This window comes from Triturus cristatus, chromosome 4_1 (assembly GCF_964204655.1).
Source record: "Triturus cristatus chromosome 4_1, aTriCri1.1, whole genome shotgun sequence".
Classification (NCBI taxonomy): domain Eukaryota; kingdom Metazoa; phylum Chordata; class Amphibia; order Caudata; family Salamandridae; genus Triturus; species Triturus cristatus.
In genome coordinates this window covers 1274045413-1274065253 of record NC_140585.1, presented here as the reverse complement: position 1 = coordinate 1274065253, position 19841 = coordinate 1274045413, and the positions used below count along the sequence as shown (strand labels likewise).

At 46.6% G+C, this 19841-nt stretch overlaps 1 protein-coding gene and 1 long non-coding RNA gene across 3 annotated transcripts in view; one reads left to right on the top strand and one right to left on the bottom strand.

The window, feature by feature from the left end:
• Nucleotides 1–19841, bottom strand: part of LOC146856569 (uncharacterized) — a 161134-nt gene that overhangs the window by 54714 nt on the left and 86579 nt on the right. The window lies entirely within an intron of this gene.
• LOC146856570 (uncharacterized) overlaps nucleotides 12077–19841 on the top strand; it is a 51143-nt gene continuing 43378 nt past the window's right edge. Inside the window, exon 1 of the long non-coding RNA XR_014981531.1 lies at nucleotides 12077–12229. This is a non-coding gene — a long non-coding RNA (uncharacterized LOC146856570). The remainder of the gene's footprint in view (nucleotides 12230–19841) is intronic.

Sequence of the window (19841 nt, the reverse complement as noted above, 5' to 3'; positions counted from 1 at the left end):
AAGGTTCAGAAGAACTCTATTAGTGTCATTAAGGATGCATCTGGGCACTCGCACTCAGACCCTGACAAAATAACGGAGGTGTTTAGAGTTTTCTATGAGGACCTCTATGCAAAAAATGAGGCGGTGGAGGAACCTAGAATTAAGGAATACTTAGATGAGTGTGATCTCCCACAGCTTTCGGAGGAGGACCGGGTCAATCTTAATGGTCCAATTAGCTCTTTAGAAATAGAGGCTGCAATTAAACGCTTAAAAGTAGGGAAAGCCCCGGGCCCTGACGGATTCACTGCAAAATTTTATAAAACCTTCCCCTCCCTTTTGGTCGACCCCCTCCTACAGCTATTTCAAGGTATTAATAAATCCGGTGAAGTTAGAGGTACTTTGGCTGAGGCCATAATTGCTGTACTTCCTAAAGATGGGAAAGACCCCTCGCTACCGAAAAACTATAGGCCGATCTCATTGATTAATATTGATTGCAAACTCCTGGCCATGATACTTTCCGCCCGCCTGCAGGGGGTTCTCCCGAAGTTGATCCATCCATCCCAAGCTGGTTTCCTTAAGAATCGTTTGTCCAGTGACAACACAAGAATTCTGGCGCACGTACTAGAAAAGGCGAAACTTTTAGACACACCGACTGCAGCAATAACACTAGATGCTGAAAAAGCATTTGATAAGGTAGATTGGTCCTTCCTCCGGGCTGTTCTCTGTAAATTCAACTTAGGGGAGTCATTTACTAAACTGGTAATGTCCCTCTACTGCTGCCCTTCGGCGCGTGTTAGGGCTGGTGGATCCTTTTCCTCTCCCTTCCGCTTACAACAAGGCACGAGACAGGGTTGCCCCCTGTCACCCTCACTGTTTCTGTTGGCGATTGAACCGTTCTTATATCATATAAGGCATGACCCTAATATAGCGGGTATACCGTTTGGTGATTGCACTATAAAATTAACGGCTTATGCGGACGATGTGCTGATAATGTCGGAAAGAGCGGATGAAGCGATTCCGGCCCTCATGACGGACATTGAAGATTTTTCCAGAGTATCTGGATATAAACTCAACAAAGATAAAACGGAGGTCAAACTTCTGAACAGTGTTGGGGACAAGGGGATTATTGGAGACTCTGGGCTTACATGGCAGCCTCGGTGCTTTAAATACCTTGGGCTGGATTTTGATAAGGATCTGATCTCCACGCTGAAAGTAAATGAAGACTTGACCCTGAAAAAGATTTCTACATTACTAGACGGTTGGTCACCAAAGTTTCTCTCCTGGTGGGGTAGAGCAGAGACGCTTAAAATGATGTCGACTCCGTTGGTCAACTATCTGGCCAGTATGCTCCCTATGACGTTCTCTAATGCTTTTCTTACTAAGGTGGATCAGGTGTTTGGGAATTTTCTGTGGCAGGGCAAGAAGGCCAGAGTCTCACTGAAGAAGTTACAATTAGCAAAAGATAAAGGCGGTCTGGGTCTCCCCTCCTTCAGGTGCTATCAGACAGCGTTTCTGTGCAAACAGGGCGCTCAGTGGCTGTTAAAATCCCCTACATATACACCACTATGGATTAATATTGAAGAGGCACTGGTGGATCACGCGCCTTTGGAGGCCCTCCTTACGATGGACCTGTCACACCTTCCTCACTCTAAATACATCATGCTTAATACTAGAAGGGCCTTACTTAGACTCGACCAAACACATAAAACAAACTTGACATTTGCCAGATCTTCGTTTATGTCCCTGTGGAGGAATGCCCATCTTAAACATAAGGGTAGTAGTATATTCTGGGAGTCTTGGTCCAAGAAGGGTATTAACTTGGTGAAGGACTTGTATGATGATGGGGTTCCCCTGCCATTCTCGACCTTACAGCATAGGCATGATCTTACCCCGATGGATTTTTATGATTTCCTAAAACTTAAATCGATTCTGACAGCGAATAGCTTCTCTCCTTATGTCCCTTGGCTAAAACAGTATATCCCACGATTAATACATGATGGGCACTTTGTGTCGAAGGTATATAAATTGTTGTTGCCCCTACCCATGAAAAAACACAAAAGAGTGGAAAGCGTATGGGAAGCGGAGCCAAATCTATCAGGCATATCCTTTGACTGGGAGGTGATTCATAAGTTAGCCCTTACACATAAAGTCTCACCCATTCTATTTCAGATGAAATATATGCTTCTCAACAGGGCCTATTGGACGCCCGACAGGCTTTTCAGATGTAAATTAAGAGATTCCCCTGTGTGCTGGAATTGTCAGTCAGGTACTGGGGATCTTGCGCATATGCTCTTTTCCTGTTCTTCATTAGGGGATTATTGGGGGAGGATATTCGATTGCATTTCCCATGTTTTCAAGATAAAACCTATACAGGAATTTGTTTACGTCATTCTGGGGGCACTGGACCCACAAATAACAACTGACCAAGATCGCCAACTGATGGATTTAATGTTAACAATGGCATGTAAAGTGATTCTTTGCAAATGGAAAAATGCGTCTGAAGTGAGCTTTAAAATCTGGCAGGAATGGCTATCTTTCCTGAGGGGGTCTAGTAATCCGGCGCTGCAGGCTTCTACCTGGAGCCCTTCAAACAAAAAGCTTTGGAGATCATTGGATGCATCCTCCTTTCATTACGAACCACCCTGAGAGGTATACTATGTCTGTCCCCTCTGCGTGGGGTTGTTGTTGGGTGAGGCGTGACTGATCCATCGAGTCCCGGGGCGCTGCGCCCACACATGAAGCAATGTAATGGGAATGTACCTGTATTTGTTGATGCGAGCTGGAACGGGGTTTTATTCTTCATTTTATTGTCTTGTCTCTCATTTCTATTTTTTGTATTTGTACGTATGACATGACTATTTTGATCTTTGTACACGGAAGAGTTATTGTATTGTCTCTGTTTCCTTAATAAAAACAATTTGAATTAAAAAAAAAGAATTAAGGAAGAACAACACTTGCCCGGCACATAAAGTTTATTGAAGGAATCAACAATGTGGCATCATTTATGCCGCATAAATAATAAATAGCGTTTTGTTTCTGCTTCTCCTTTTAGTGAACAAACATATCATTAAAAGCGGGCGCCAAATGCTAATTTCACAGTTGAATTACCAGGCATTTTCGTATGGTGCCTAACCTGCTGAGACATTTTACGCAGGGTCATTTCACTGGTGGCCTTCTGGCCGCAGCAGATAAAGGTTACCTTCTTAAGCTGCAGCTGCACTGAGTAGGAGGCTCATGGGAGATATTTGTAATTATTTGTTCATGCCCTTTTATTGAAATTGACCCGAAAGGTATCAACGCGCTTTACATGAGCACCAGTTGCATTACAGAGGAACACGTTCGATTTTAGGCAGGGGGAATTTAAGTTATTTGTGCAGAATCAATGGATGCTTGAGTCTCCTGCCAGACCCAAACTTGGTTTCCCTGCTTCAAAGGCCGCAGCCCTAGTCATCAAGTCATACCTTCTTGACTCACTGCGTGACCGCCGATCCGCATCTCCTAAACTTGTCTAAACGGCGTCACTTGTGAGGGACCCAAGACCCTCTAACCACCGAAGGGAAACGGGGGCCACAAATCAAGCGGTCTCCCCCGTGCATGCTCGAGGGCTGCTGCTGCCTCCCCCCCCAGGCGGCCTACAGCCCTGGCTGGGCCGCCCTGCCCATGATCCAACCCATATGGAAGATCGGGCGGGGGAGGCCCAAGAAATGCACTCACCATGCGAATGGTATGCAGCAGCTCCTGGGCACGCAGCCAAACGGCGTCAGGGTAAGGGGCAAAGAGGCTGGCAGGTGGGCGGGGGAGGAACTTATACCTCTCCCCTTCCCCCACCTCGGCTGGAAGTGACAAGCGTGATCCCGAAGGGGTCTCCGGACACTAGGCTGTCCTGTGGCACTAAAGGGGCTGCCCTCTCATGAGGGTCCCTTGCGGGGACGTCGTTGGTCAGCCCACATACCTTCTCCCCAAACAATTTTTACTGGTGACAGACTCCTCTTTACAGACCAGAGGTTTTATTCGTGCTGTTCCCTGTGTGTGTCGATGGCGAGCATTTAGGGCTTATTTCAAGATTCTCCTCTCGGGGAGAGGAGTTGGCCTAAGGCCTGGGCGGTCGACCTCGAATCCGGGGACCTGGTGTCAAGTCTCGGCAATGATGCTGAACATCCTGTGATTCTGGGCAAATCACTTAATCTCCCGGTGCCTAACAAAAATGAAAAATGAATGTGTCCTCATGTAACGCTACTGGCGCTATGTAAAGCGCTCCGATACTCGATACCTTCGGGTCGAGTTTGTGCTATATAAAAAAAATAATATTAATAAATAAAATACCCCAAATATTTTTTTACATCACTCCTATGATACAGTGCTGTGATTATTAGGGAATTTGTTACTCTTCTAAAGCACCTGCGTTTTTTTTTTTTTTGTATAACTAAATTAGAAATTGGCAATTTAAAGGGGCCCTCCAATGGAAAGAAAAATAATTATATGAACAAGTCGAGCATTGCTTTCAATCTCCTACAATAGATATTCTAGAATGTTCCTTTGTAAATTATTTCAGTTTTGGTTTAAAAAAGAATTGTGGCTTGGTTCACATGATGGCCCTTTAATAATTTATTTTTTTAAAACACATGCGTATTTGCATTATGCATTGTTAAATAATGCCATCGCTATTGTTTTTAAATGAAAGGCATTTACATCCTCTTTCTCTAAAATATGGTGCTAGCACTCCGGCTTCTGTGATAGAATTAGGCATGGGAATGGCATTTCTAAATGGTGCAGTTGTGATTAAAAACATATCTTCGCTCCGTGGGATTAGCCATTCAAAATCACCAGGAGTTTAGCTACATTTTATTTAACTTCCTGTTTTTATTGCAATTTTTTATAAATGTTTCAAAGACAAATAATTGAAGGTTAATGGGGTCATCTGAGCCTACAGATTTTGGAGCAATTCAGGAAGCCTTTGCACTTCCTCTAGGGCATGGGGCATCATGACGTGTCATTGCCCTGGAAGTGGAGTTGTTTGGTCTTTGATCACTTTGAAACGTTTTTGGGTGATTCTTGGAGGCATCCAGAAGATTGTCTTGTTTTTTTTGCGAAAAAGCGTGATAGCCAAAGGCCATCTTTCAGGTTTCCCCGCCCCTCCTAACCAAGAGACCTCCTGCCTCAGCTCACTTGTTTTAAAGGAGCAAAAAGTGAATTTATCGGCTGCCTGTGAATTCCTGGCGTTCCCGCTCCGCCCCTGCCACCTGCAGTGCACACACAGAGCAAAAGACGCTTAATAACATGCTCCGAGGTACATGTTTGCTTTTTTAAGGAAAAGGGTTTGTTGACAAGAGTTTAATATCCAGCTGCACGCTGTATTCACAGCTGTATCTGTGTTTACCCCAATGGTCTGATGAGTCCGTAAAAATATGTAGCTGGGTTTCCATTTATTGCAGACACCTACAGCCAGGTCACAGCTAGCAAACAAGCATGTGCAATGCAATAGGTGTCACATCACTAAAAGTGTGAGCTATTGGCGTTGCATTAATATTTGCAACACCAATAGCTCAACTTTCAGTAATGCGAGACCTCTTGCATTGCAAATGCTTGTTCTCTTTAGCGCCTCATATCATTCCTCCTATTTCTGGAATTACCTATATTATTCCCTAAACACATAAAGAATACTGGTATGCTTCCTGGCTCTCAGTAGAATTTCCTGGGTCAGTCCATTCCAGGTAATTCATTACATGCAGTTCACTCTATTACTTCGTACATAATGACCCTACATCTTTGTTGCTTCCTGTACAGTCACATTTATCTCCATCAATTGAGTATCTATTATTGTCTTCCTTCAGGGTCTCTTCTTCCTTTTTTTCAGCCTGCATGATGTTTGAGTCGATATTTTATCCCTTACCTTGTCACTACTTATCATTTGTATAATTCCCTATCTTATTTCCTTATATTCAGATCACTTTAAATGTAATTTTCTTTCATCTGCATCACATGTAGGTGAGTCTGCCTCAAGTCAGCAGCAGACTCCGAGAGCTTGTGAGGTCCCCATCATTGTAACTTCCTGTAGAATTACATTCCATTTACATACAATTCTGCACCATACTTTTCCATTTGTTTACCGTGCTCACTTAATGCTCTTAATGCTCTTCTTTAACCCCTGTGAGAGAGGACAGTATGTGAGGAGGAGGAAGTAAGTGTGAGGATCATGAATTTAAGAAGAGGAAGGAGGATGAATGATAGAATTCAAGAGTGTAGTTCCGAGACGAGAGGATGGTGTGAGGCAGAGCTAGGCAATTTTTAGGGATAAGGGTTCTACGCAGAAACGTAGGCCGCCTCCAGCAGAGGGCGTCACGCTATCAGTAGGAGCAGCAAATGTGACACCATTGCTAGAGTGGGTGACACAAAAAATATATGTTACAAAGAGAAGATGAAGCGTAGTAAGGTGAAGAGTCTTCTTTATTCGTTCCTTTCACCATCACAGGTTCCAGTCAGCTGGAGTCAGCTGTGGAATGTTCTTAACACATCAGAGTGGTACATACCAAGAGGTGGAGGGAGGGGGGTGGCGGGGCATACCAAGTACAGATTATAACACATCTGCTTACATAGGGAAGGAAAGCAAAGGAAAGGAAAGTACAGGGAGGGAGGAAAAAGCGGGAGAGCCAGGAAAATACAGGCAGTAACAGTTTAATCCGCAAAATGTGGAGGTCTCTAAATTCCCCATGCGTGAAATGCAATCTTAGGAAGGAACACATATGTAGAACAAAGGGAAAAGCCATAGAACACAGAACTGATAAACCTTCTATAGTACAACAGTCATTTATCCACACAGGCATGGACTTGGTTCTTTTGGCTCTCCTTGGCGCAACACTACACCGCTCACCCCCTTGGGCATCAACATGAGGAACATTTACATGCCTATGAGGGACAATTCTGTTCATGCTCCAGGTTTGCCCATTAGAAAGTTGAACTACATTTCTGCCCACTTTGGTTACCCTTATGGGTTCTGAGAATCTTGTAGCCTCCCTTCTAAGTGGTTTGGGAAGGTCCACGGGAACACAATAACCTTCTCTGAACGTACGAGATTTAACATGTTTTGTTACATCATACCTGTTTTGTACTTGGATTGATGATTAATCTCGTCATGATCTACTACACATGTATTTTGTCTTTTCAAAGGAGGAGAGAGTCTGGTTTTGGGGACTCTACACTTCAAGGAGCTAAAAGGGGAAACCCCTGTGACCAAATTTGGGGTTGAGCAAGAGGCCCAAAATGTATCTTGCAAAGCATTTTTCGCTGAGATTCCTAAGATCTCTGCTCGCTGTAGACACTCTTTTACTAAACGGTTCATGTGTTACACTAACCCGTTAGCATGGGGACAATATAGAGCCGTTTTGTGATGAGTAATGCCCATTTCAGATAAGAAATCTGTCTTGTTTTCCGATGTAAACTGTACCCTGTTATCAGTAACCAGAATGTCCGGGATACCTTCATCGAAGTACACGTCCATGAGAAAGCTGATGAGTACCTTTGTATTAATCTGGTGCACACACTTGTAAACCACCCAACGAGTGTGATAGTCCAACATGACCAGTATGATGCGTTCATTTTAGGTTTTGAGATTGAGGGGACCAATGATGTCAAGAGCTAGTTTGGACCACGGGCGATCTGCCACTACCACCGGGGACAGGGGGGTGTACGGTACAGGTTTGATGTATTTTGTCTGAGCGGCTACACTCTAGACAGTCCCTTACCGTGTGCTCAGCCATAGTATCCATCCCTGGCCACCAGTAGTCCAGTCTGATCTTATTTTTAGTGAGGCTACGCCCTAAGTGGCCAATATTGGCTAAGTCCACAATGTTTTGTCCAAATTTTACAGGTGGAACAATTTTCTCACCCCTACAAACCGTTCCCTCTTGAATGCTTAGTTCCAGTTTCACATCCCAGTAACTACTCAAGGGTGTTGCGACCTCATTTTTTATGTTAGGCCACCCATTGACTATATAATTTTTGAGGGCCTTCATTTCCTCGTCTGTTTGTAAGCAATTGTCCCATTCCTCTTTATTAAGACAAGTCAGTTTAAGTATAATTTCATCAGATTCCACCAAAGTAGCACAATCATCAACCACAGATGGTGAGCGAGAAAGGAAATCGGCTACAACATTTTTGGTACCAGACACATGTTTGACTGTGAAATTGTACCCCTCCAGTCCCAGGATCCATCTTGCGATCCTCGGTGTGGTTTTTGCTGACCCTTTTGTGGTGAACGCATACATGAGGGGCTTGTGATCAGACTTCACAGTGAAGGGAATACCCCATAAGAAACAAGCATTGACATAGCCAATAGGTCTCGCTTTTGGGACCTTATAAGTATTTAGATATGCAGCACAATATCCTTGGTGCAACAACATTAACTGTTGCATGGTTAAACACTTATAAAGTCCAAAAGGTGAGACCTATTGGCTATGCCAATGCTTGTTTCCCTTCTACTTAGAGCTTATGACGGTCACTTGTGACATCACACCGCTGTTATGTCAAGGGTTAATATTGCCCCCACTCAATTATACTAATTTAATTGATCTCAAAAGGTGTTTTGGTAGGAGGTTTGTACTGCTGCGTGGCAAGCTTTTCTGTATATTTTTCTTTCATTTGTATTTATCTAGCACGTGTAGAGCGTGAACCAGACCCAAACAAAAGATGCGCCACCGTGTTTTAGAATTTAAAGATCGACAAGTATAAAATTATCAGCAAATGTAGGCATAATAGAAATCAGTTCTTTATTAGAAAAATTGCATTGCAGTGAGTGTAATACAAATAATAGTTTTGGTAAGGCGGAAACAGTGACCAGATCAAAGCACTTACCAGCAACTATGGCTAGGTAGAGTGATTATCACATTTGCAGTTGTTGCCGAAGGACTGGAGCGTCAGCCGCCCCGCCCCCCTCAGCTGTGATGTCTGCTGGACTAATTAACACATTTTCAAAGCATCCGGAAATGTCAGTGTGAACAATCAGGGCTCGTCCTGCTGTCAGGACACACGTAGGGGGCAGCGCGGGGGGGGGGGAGGGAGGGGGCGGCATTGGTTCTGCCTGTCACCTCACCCTCACTGGTGCCCAGGCAGAGGTTGTCAATCACTGCAAATCACACCACGGGATAAGAGGCTGAGCGCTTGTGAGGGAAGATTAATGGGGAGGTGAAAATATTGGAGTCACTGTGTGCTCATCACTGGGCTGCACAGTGAGCTGATAGGAAGGAGGGCCTGGGGAGGTCATGAGGTCAAATGGTGAGTGTGGAGGGGCAGCTCTGGAATCATGTAAGAGACATGTGGTATTTGCTTCTTGCACCAGAAAACACGCCAAACTGTCACCTTTAATTAAAGCTGTGTGATCCTGACCAATTACTTTTTTCATGTGCGTAACATTCAATACTTGAATCAAATGTGAGTGCTCAGAAGACGGGTCTGTCTGTATGAAGCGCTCTAAGAATTCTAACAATTAGTGGACATTTTCATTTACATTAATTTTTGGCAGTCATAGCTATGCGAGACTCTAGTAAAGGGGCTCCCAAAACTGCTCCCAAAAGCGGATTGCATGGCGAGCACGCGCACAATCACGCGCATCGTGCCGCCATGCAATCCGTTTGGCATCGCACTTCAAAGGGTCCGCTCCCCAGCCTGGAATGCGCTCCCCCGCCAAGCGCGCGCGCCACGCTCCGCCGGGCTTGTCTTGTTTCCACTGCAGTGTGCTCAGTCCTGACGCTCTTCACTAAAGCCTGTTTTATGCTGCAGTGAGCTCTGTGCTTAATGTCACTACGCTGTACAATCTTCTTGAAGTACCTCACTCCAGTGGAGGTTGTGTCTGTTGTACTTTATGACAGTGTGTCGTTCTCTTTTTTCACTACAGTGTGCTCAGACCTAATGCTCTTCACTGCAGTGTGTTTTGTGCTGCGGCGTCCTCTTTGCCTAATGTCCTTCACTGTGCGAGGCGCTTGATGTACCTCAGTCTAATGGACGTTGTGTCCGATGTGTTTCAGGGCAGTGTCATCCTCTTTGTCTCCACTGGGGTGTGTTCTGTGCATGTTGTGGATCACTGGAGTATGCTTAGTGCCAGATGCACAACACTGCAGATGCACTTCACTGCGCCGTGCTTCACTATGAAGTGTTTGCGTATAGATTTACACAACTGCACTGTGCCTCTACGTGCAGTGCCGGGTGTGCCTCGTGCAGTGCGTGCAGTGCCCAATATACTTCCCTAGCTTTTGCTTGGTGCCTGATACCCTCTGCAGTGCCTCATGGTCACAAATGGCATGTGGTCAGTATGTGATGGATTTCACTGCAGTGCATTCAGTAACCTCGATTGTGTTTGGGGCTTGATTGGGTACATAGTTTTTTTTAGTGGGTTCTTTGGATCATGCTGGCTTCTCTGGATTGCATTGAGTGCCTCGTGCACTTGTGTGAATTGTGTTCAGTTCCCCTTGCACTTCTCAGGCCCTGATATTTATCTTCTGGTTGTGATGACCGCCGATTGACGTGATTGGTTGTTCTCAGCGCCTATGTACTTGTCCGCGGTGTTTTGACTGTGTGTCTTCTTCTTTTTGTTCGGTGCCCGGCGTCTCTCTGGATGGAGTCCTGCCTGCCGGGCCTTGTACATCTCATATTGGCATCAACAAAGATAGGTTTGCCTGCAGCATGTACTATTTTTTTTTTTTTAAATTAAACCTCCAACAACTATGTGCTCCTTAATCCTCAGGGAATATAAACGTACGTAAATTTTTGGCACTTCGCTGAAGTTATCCCTGTGGTCACAAATGTTCTGGGGTCACAAATCTGACCCCATTTCTATGCCTTTCTCAATTATGAGAACTTTTTTGCAGAGTCAACCTTCAGACCAGCAAGCAATCACCCGCCGTTTACCTGGCATGAGATCGATGTAGATCTACCTACATATTTGTGCTGTTTCGTAGGCTACTGCTGAGACCTGACAACTTGATTGGTTGGGATCCCCCCATGCGGTGTATGAGCTGTAAATACATTGGTGTTCTCACTTCTTCATCTTGGATAACACTGTCAAGGTTCAGAAGTTGCCCAAAACATGTTTTCTTAATCAACAGCTGAAATCTTACCATAACTGGTGACATATCGACACTATGACAGAAATAACAGCCATTCCAGTCTGTATTGGGTGGTGTCACTTTTTATTTTCAGCATAGGATATCTGACAAAAATAGCAAACCACTTTGATAAAATAATCATTTGAGCAATAAACAAGCTTTTCCACAATATTGCTTTACCCAGAGGCTACTGTAGATCTTAGAAAGCGTGGGCATAATGCTTGCCCCAAATGAAACTGACTAAGTCCGATTTCTTCCAGAAATATTTTAGAAGGAGTCTTCTTGGCACACGAAAAAAATGAATGAAAATTCATGTAAACCAATGCATTTTCACATACATTTTTTTAAAGCAATTGACCTGTCAATCAAATGAAGCCTCATACTCTCGAGGAGTTGACCGTTTTTCAAACTGTGTAATTGTATTTCCTGTGTGTCAGAAATTACATCCACTGTGCCATGGCCAGCATTTTGTCACAGAGGCACTCCAAATACCCTCTTATGCCAAGAATTACATACAATATGCAAGTGCCAGAATTTTCCCCTTTATGGCATCCGTGTACTGTGGATGGCCCATATGCTAAAAATTCACACTCGTATTTTAAACCAGTATTTTATCATTTTTTAAATGTTGCAACGAGACCCATTCACCAAAGTCCACCCACCAGCCTTGCGAAGATTCGGTGTGCTACGTTGCTCCTCGGGGTAATGTTTAGAGATGGGGTGTTTCTCTATGAAGTCTTGTTTTAATAGATAAAGAATTGAGCTCATTTTATCGACCTCGGAAGGATAAACATCCTAGTGCTGCTAGCTTGCGCAGGGCCTCGAGGCTTCAGTGAACAGTAAGGTGAGCCTCACCCTTTGTCAGGGAGCGCACAAGCAGCAGGGGTGTCATTTGTATGCAGCATACAGACCCCTGGAGAGCAGGCCCGACGCCTCGAGGCGCTAATAAAAGGAGCGCTCACGCGGTGTTTACTCAGAGAGAACGGGGCCGACGCATTGTTGAAAGGAAGAAAGCACACTCCCAGCACAAGGCCATACTGTGCAGAGAAAAGGCTGTGTCAGCACATGATGCACAGAATGTATGGGCAAACCCTCGTGTGCACCAGTGAGGAACGTGCAGGACCCGCGTGTGGACACCAGCAGCTGATCCCCAACAGGTACTGGTGCGTGTGTGCACGTGTCTGTGTGTGCCTGTCTGCGTGCCTTTGTCAGGGTGTATGCATGTGTGTGTGCGTGTGTCAGGGTGTATCCATGTGTGTGCGCTCGAGTTTGTGTGTCTTTATACTTATTAAAGCGCGGACCAGGGCTAAAACGCAAGTATAAGTGCGCACTCGTGAAGTTATTGCGACTGAAAACTGTCCTGCTTTTAAGAAACTACTGCAGATCCCGCGTGGGCGACTCTGGATACGTGTGTTTGTCTACACACATGTAAGTCACATAAATTGCATGTAGTTTTAAAGCGCGCCTTCACGTAAAGTAGCTGTTTTTTTTAGAGATGAAGAATTGTGCTCATTTTATCGACCTCGGAAGGATGAGCATCTTAGTGCTGCTACTTAATTGTAGCGCTCTGTCAAATAAACAGCAGCCCAGTGCTGCATATTAACGTCAGTAGGGCTAAAAGTGACCCCCGGACCATACTTTGAGAATCCAAGTTATATAACACGCATTCTCAAACAAGCATTTGCAATGCAATAGGTCTCGCATTATTAAAGTTTGAGCTATTGGTGTTGCATTATTTAGCAATGCCAATAGCTCAAACTTTAATAATGCGAGACCTATTGCATTGCAAATGCTTGTTTAATCTTGAGGTAGCAAGACACCAGTAAAAACATGTTTAGCTCATGCACACACAGTTTTTAAATAGGTCTGACAACGTCACCCAAACTAGAGAAGCTGTACAACCAGTGAACAGCAATAATCGTGGATGCTTATCAGTGCTATATGTTGAACCCACTTTTCGAGGCACACCAAGCCAGGAAGTTAACAGTTCATTATCTTATGTGAGTAAAGTGATATTTTTTCAAATACGATTTGGCTATTTCTTGGGGGGTGGGGGGGGGGGGGTCGTACTTCTTGTGTGTTTATCTATTCAAGGAGACCATTCAACAGCACCTTAACTCCACTCACTCCCTCTTTAGTTTGTTAGATGCCGGTATAAATTCAGTAGCGGCTTGTATAGGGCGTGCTGCGGGGCGGGGGAGGGGCAGGCTGCGGAGGGTAGCAAACACGGACATAGGACGGAACGGAGGAAAGTAATTATTACGTTCCTCTGTTCTGTTGTACGTCCGTGTTTGCTACCCCTACACCCTGCCCCTCCCCCGCCCCACCACACGCCCTATATGAGCCGCTACTGCCTGTGTTAAACCTATTCTCAAGCTGTGTGAGGACCATGTGATGTGTTTCCTTCTACTGCCAGCTACTCTTCACTTACTGTTTGTGCTAGGGACGTTTGTGATGCTGTTGAGCATGAATTACCTTTGTTGTGAATTATGGTATGAAACCTTTCACTACATAAAAGAAAATGGTTTGCGTTGCCAATGCTTGTCTTAGTGCATGACGTGAACGAAAGAGTAAACTCTCACAACATATGTAAGCAGAGTTTACTTTTGGTTTTATGTGTGAAACATACACTTTATAAAATATGCTAGGCAACTTTGTAAAGTTTGAGAATAGAGCTACAAGTGGCTCCATGCTCTGCATAACTGTGATTGGTCAATTCTGGCATTCTAACCAACAGCGCTCTGCAATCTTTTGAGTCCTTAATGGCAGTAGTAGAAGTAAAACTACAAGCCCCACAATGCACATGTTGGACGAAAAGCCTGGAATGGCTGCTGGTATCACATTTCATGGTGCTACATGGCATCCTTGAGAAGTCGCACATAAAAGTGAGTTCCTGACTTCCTTTTTTCGATCCAACAATTAAGGGTTAAACATCTAGGAGGATGAGAGGTCTTGGATAGCCTTTCAAGGCAGATGTGAGGATCTCACTGCTAATGTCTCCGGAAAAATGAAGCTAAAATGGCATGTGTATCAGAACGATGTTAGCAGGAGCTACTGCACATGTCTGAAGAATAAATGGAAAAGGGAAAAACGATGTGCTGGTACCCTAAGCCTTCCCAAGGCCACCCTTGGTCAAGAGGTTCGTGCGATTTAGGTGGAGCCCGGCAACCCACTGGGATGCTGCCTTCCCTGGAATTGGTTGCAGCCTGTGCTTAAAAGTCAGTCCCAATCCCGACAATAAAGGAAAGAGGGGCAGGGAAGAGTATTCCTATGCCCTAGACTTGAAGCTAGAGTGTATTACAGAGCTCCACCGGTGGCACTGAAGAACAGTGGGCTCTCCAGGACTGAGGCACACAGATTCATTCTGCAAACTGAGGCAAACGGAGGAATACACGGGAAAATAAAGCACACAGAGGTGGATTCATTGCCCAAGGAGCCAACACATAGGTGGTTCAGGGTTTTCTCAGATCCCAGACATGCTCGTCTCCTAAAGCTAGTGACTTACCTTCTCAGAACGCCGTACCCAGCTCATGCCCAACTAAGGGGCATATTTACAAGCTGGCGATAAAAAATGATCGCCGCTTTTTCGGCCGAAAAGCGGCGATAATTTTATCGCCTAATTAGCAAGGTCACGCTAAGGTGTGAAACCTTGCTTTAGCGTCCGGATTCCTAACGCCCAGCTTTGCATCTCTAATGAGATGCAAAGTGGGCGTTCCTGACCTAACATGGCAGGAGAAATGTCGCACGCTATGAAGCATAGCGTCAGGAAAAGTAGCGATAACCCCTGTTATCGCTACTTTCCTTACGCCTGCTTCAGGACTGACTTAGCCATGATATCCTATGGAGGGATATCATGGCTAAGTTTGTGAGTTCCTATCAGCAAGCTAACACCACACTACATGAGATTATCGCTGGGTTTCCAGCGATAATCTCACGTTAGGCAGTTAGCGTGAGGATTTTTATCGCTGAGGAGATAAGCGTTGCTAATAGTACGCTATCTCAGCGATAAAAATCCATGTTACCCGGCGATAATTATCCTCACGCTAAGAGCGCTGAGCGATAATTATCACCGGTTGTTGCTGATATGCCCCTAACTTCGATACCAAAGAGTAATCTATAAACAGGGCTGCTAGGATTATGCAATTCTATGGTCAGATTATTTTCCTGATAATTACTGATACGCTTTATTTTACACACAATACATCTGCTGCAGACTTTACAGATCATTTTTTTCAACCCTGCCACATAATGTGTCCCTCTATTGACGCATAGTTGAGTAGCCCTGGCTGCAATGTAGCAATTGATGGCACAATGTGAATATGGGCTCATCCATGTCTACTTACAGACAAAACCAGAGCATCTTCTTGTGCATGCCACAAGGCTTGGAAATTAGAAGGGCTTGCTTAACTCCTTCAGTGCCCATGACGAGATGGTCTCGTCATGGAGCGCGGTTGCGCTGTGCCCATGACGAGACTATCTCGTCATGAACCTCGCCCGCTAATGAAAGGGCCGGCACAGGGCGGGGAAAGGGCGGGGCACTCAAAGGGTTAATTCATCTGAGACCAGTTCTTGGCTCGGAGATTCAGCGATGCCTATGCAGTGCTGCATTCCTTTCACCTGCCGTCAGAAAAATTATATGTTTCCTGGGAGGATTTAATCCATCATTATGGTCCCTTGGAAATGGTTTCAACTCTTAACACCTGACCTTGTTGCATGGATGAGCATGGTCGCTTTCATGCAAGGGACCTTGTTGTAAGAGACTAAATGAAAAATCTTGAAAACATTATTCGAGAGTCTGTGGGAATGCTCGTTAATATGTGTCAGGCAGAGTTGTATTAAAATATTTATTGGTGTTTTATTTATAGCTCAGAGTGAATAAATAATGAAGCGTTGACTGTTCAGAACAAACATGGAAAAAGGCGGTCTTTAATCTTTCAATGCTGTAAAATGAATTTAGGCTACACTATGCTAACTGTGTCAGTAGAGGACCGGTGTACTTAGCAGAAAACGAGGCTTCTAAAATGCTATGGGCCTCATTTACAACACAATGCCGCAGCGCGATGCCGCACGCCATTTTGCTGTGCCGAGCTGCTTCATGTTAAAAAGCACAGGGATGTGTCATATTTACGCATAATGGGGTGGAAAAAACGAGGAGACATAAAAGTATGTCTCCTCGTTGCGCCTCCCCTGGGGAGGCGTTGGATTCTGACGCATTCCCAGGTTTATGAAATGTTGTATATCTGACTATGGGCCAGAATCCATGGGTGTTGCATGGGAACACCCACAGCAACACCCATGGCATGCCCCTTTGAAGCCACACGGAGTGGCTTTGCTTGGCATTGTAAATATTGGCCAGCACACTGCGCTGACGGTGCTTAAAAAACAAATGCCGCAAAGGGCTTGTAAATAAGCCCCTATGAGTTTTGGGTAAATAGAAGAGAAAGAGCTCATTCACCCAAAACGGCGATTGTTTCTGTAACTGGGTGCTTGAATTTTGTGTTTTGGGGAGAAGATACAGATACATTCTACATACTTTCCAAAATCCCTCATCCACCAAACACTCTGCCCAAGCCTTTTGCAGAGAAAAGATGCAGAATACATACAGACTGTGTTCACTAAATTGGTGGAAATCAGAACACCTATTGGTGCCTGTTAGGCAATTTGGCCCATTAGCAATCTGCTCCTATGCATTTTGCTGCTGCATGTAAGTAGTAGTGACCTTCCTTTTAACTGATTAGTCATAAAAGATGTTTCAGCGACAGTTGCAGTGCTCGCAAAGCTGGGTCCACCAGTATCACCCCGCTGTTGTGCGATAGGTGTGCCAAAGACTGAGTGGCATGTCTTTGAGGTGGGTGTAAGATGTCGGCTGGCCTCCTGAAAAGTGGAGAGCTTGTGAGACATGGGTGTGTAGGCCCAGTGGCACCAAGGCACACACTAGGACCATGCAGGCCCTCAAGTGTCACCGACTGACCTCGCCTTGTTGAAGGGAAATGGGGCAGCGGCTTCCTCCCAGCGAAAGATCGATCGTTTTTACAAAACTGAGCATTAAAGTTACAACTCCCTTGCAGGACGGTGTCCCCAAGAGACGACACAGTGAGGAGATGATCCAACAACTACAGTGACCATACTACAGGCCATGCGAGACTCATAGGAGGCCCTGGAGGGGCGCATTGATGGGGTCCCTACTCAATCAATCAATCAATCAAGGCATTTATAGAGCGTGCTACTCACCTGTAAGGGTCTGAAGGCGCTGAGGGAGAGGAGGTAGCTGCTACTGCTCGAATAGCCAGGTCTTGAGTAGCCTCCTGAAGGTCAGGAGGTCTTCGGTCTGCCGTAGGAGGATGGGGAGGTTGTTCCAGAACTTGGCAGCGAGGTAGGAGAACGATCTGCCGCCGCAGGTTGTTCTTCGGATGCGGGGGACGGTGGCGAGGGGGAGGTCGGCGGAGCGGAGCTGGCGGTTCGGGGTGTAGAAGGTGAGTCGTTTGTTGATGTATGTTGGTCTGGTGTTGTGGAGTGCTTTGTGTGCGTGGGTGAGGAGTTTGAACGTGATCCTCTTGTTGACGGGAAGCAAGTGCAGATCTCTCAGGTGGGGTGTGATGTGGCTGTGGCGAGGGATGTCGAGGATCAGGCGTGCAGAGACGTTCTGTATGCGTTGCAGTCTTTCCAGCAGTTTGGCCGGGCCTCCCGCCTAGAGGGTGTTTCCGTAGTCCAGCTTGCTGCTGACGAGGGCCTGGGTGACAGTTCTTCTTGTGCCGGTGGGGATCCACCTGAAGATCTTTCGGAGCATGCGGAGGGTGTTGAAGCAGGAGGATGAGACGGAGTTGACTTGCTTGGTCATGGAGAGTGTTCGGTGGGTGTTGGGGCTGCACCCAGGGCAGTTGGCCACCAGGAGTCGTCCCATGCTGAGGGGGTGGATCCGAGGATGAGGACCTCCGTCTTGTCCGAGTTCAGTTTTAGGCAGTTGTTCTTCATCCACTCGGCGACGGCTTTCATTCCTTCGTGGAGTTTGATTTTGGCAGTGCGAGGGTCTTTGGTGAGGGAGAGGATCAACTGTGTGTCGTCAGCATAGGAGATGATGTTGAGGTCGTGCAGTCTGGCGATGCGGGCGAGAGGGGCCATGTAAATGTTGAACAGGGTCAGACTGAGGGATGATCCTTGGGGTACGCCGCAGATGATTTTGAAGGCTTCGGATCTGAAGGAGGGTAGTCGGACTCTCTGCATTCTGTCGGAGAGGAAGGAGGAGGTCCATTCCAGTGCTTTGTAGCGGATTCCTGTGTTGTGGAGGCGGGTGCGTAGGGTGTGGTGGCAGACCGTGTCGAAAGCAGCTGAGAGGTCCAGGAGGATGAGGGCTGCGGTCTCGCCATTGTCCAGCAGGGCCCTGATGTCGTCGGTGGTGGCGATGAGAGCCATTTTGGTGCTGTAGTTGCTGCGGAAGCCGGACTGGGACGGGTCCAGGACGTTGTTCTCCTCGAGGTAATGGGTCAGCTGTTTGTTGACACTCGCTGTGGGTGGTGGCCGTGTTGTTCGGGGGGTGTTGGCTGCCATGGCAGTCTGGTTGTTGAAGCTGTCGTGGATGTCTGCGATCGTGCGGTGGAAGAAGGAGGCGAGGGGTTTGCACAGGTCCTGCGATGGTGGGATGTCATTGGTGTTGGAGCTGCGGTTGGAGAGTTCCTTCAAAATGTTGAAGAACTCTTTGCTGTTGTGTGCGTTGTTGTCGAGGCGGTCCTTGAATTAGGTCTTTTTGGCAGTTCTGATGAGGTGATGATGTTTGCATAGGGTGTCCTTGTGGGCTGCTAGGTTCTTTGGTGTCTGGTCGTGGCGCCACTTCTTCTCCAGTTTTCGGCAGTGTTGCTTGGAGGTCTGGAGGTCTGCAGTGAACCAGATGGTGTTCCTGTTGTTGCATCTGTTGGAGGGATTCTTGACCGGTGCGAGGGTGTTGGCGCAGTCGTTGATCCAGCATTTGAGTTTGCTGGTGGTGGCGTCAGGGTCGGTGGGGTCGGTGTGAGGGCTCCGGGCGAGGGTGGTGGTGAGCTGGTCTTCGGTGACTTTGCTCCAGCAGTGGCGGGGGATCTGTTGGGTGCGGTGGTGCGTGGTGAGTTTCGGGAAGGTGAAGTGGATGCAGCGATGGTCGGTCCAGTGGAGTTTGGAAGTGTGGCTGAAGGAGACTTGGGTGCTGGCGGAGAAGATAGGGTCCAGCTTGTGGCCGGCGGAGTGGGTGGGTGTTGTCACGAGCTGTCTGAGTCCGAGGTTGTCGAGGTTGTCGATCAGATTGAAGGAGTTGGTGTCATTGTTGTTCTCGAGGTGGAAGTTGAGGTCTCCTAGGAGGATGTAATCCATGGATGCGAGGTCATGCGTGCTGACGAAGTCGGCGATGGAGTCGCTGAACTGTGGTCGGGGTCTGTAGATCAGGGTTCCTCTGAGGGTGGTGTTGGGGTAGGTGTGGATCTGGAAGTGCAGGTGTTCGATGGTGTTGAGGGTGTGGCTGGAGTTGGTCGAGACTTTGAGGGTGGAATCCTCCGATTCCATTGGCGCGGTCTTTGCGGGTGATCTTGAAGCCATCCGGGATGGCTATGGCGATGTCGGGTGCAGAGGAGTCGTTCAGCCAGGTCTCTGTCAGGAAGGCGACGTCCGGGGAGGATGTGTCGAGCAGGTCCCTGAGTTCGATGGCGTGTTTGCGTGCGGAGCGGGTGTTCAGGAGAATGCATCTGAGGTGGTTGCGTCCCAGCCTGGTGGGTGGGTTGGTGGCTCTTGTGCTGGTGAAGCTGCAGT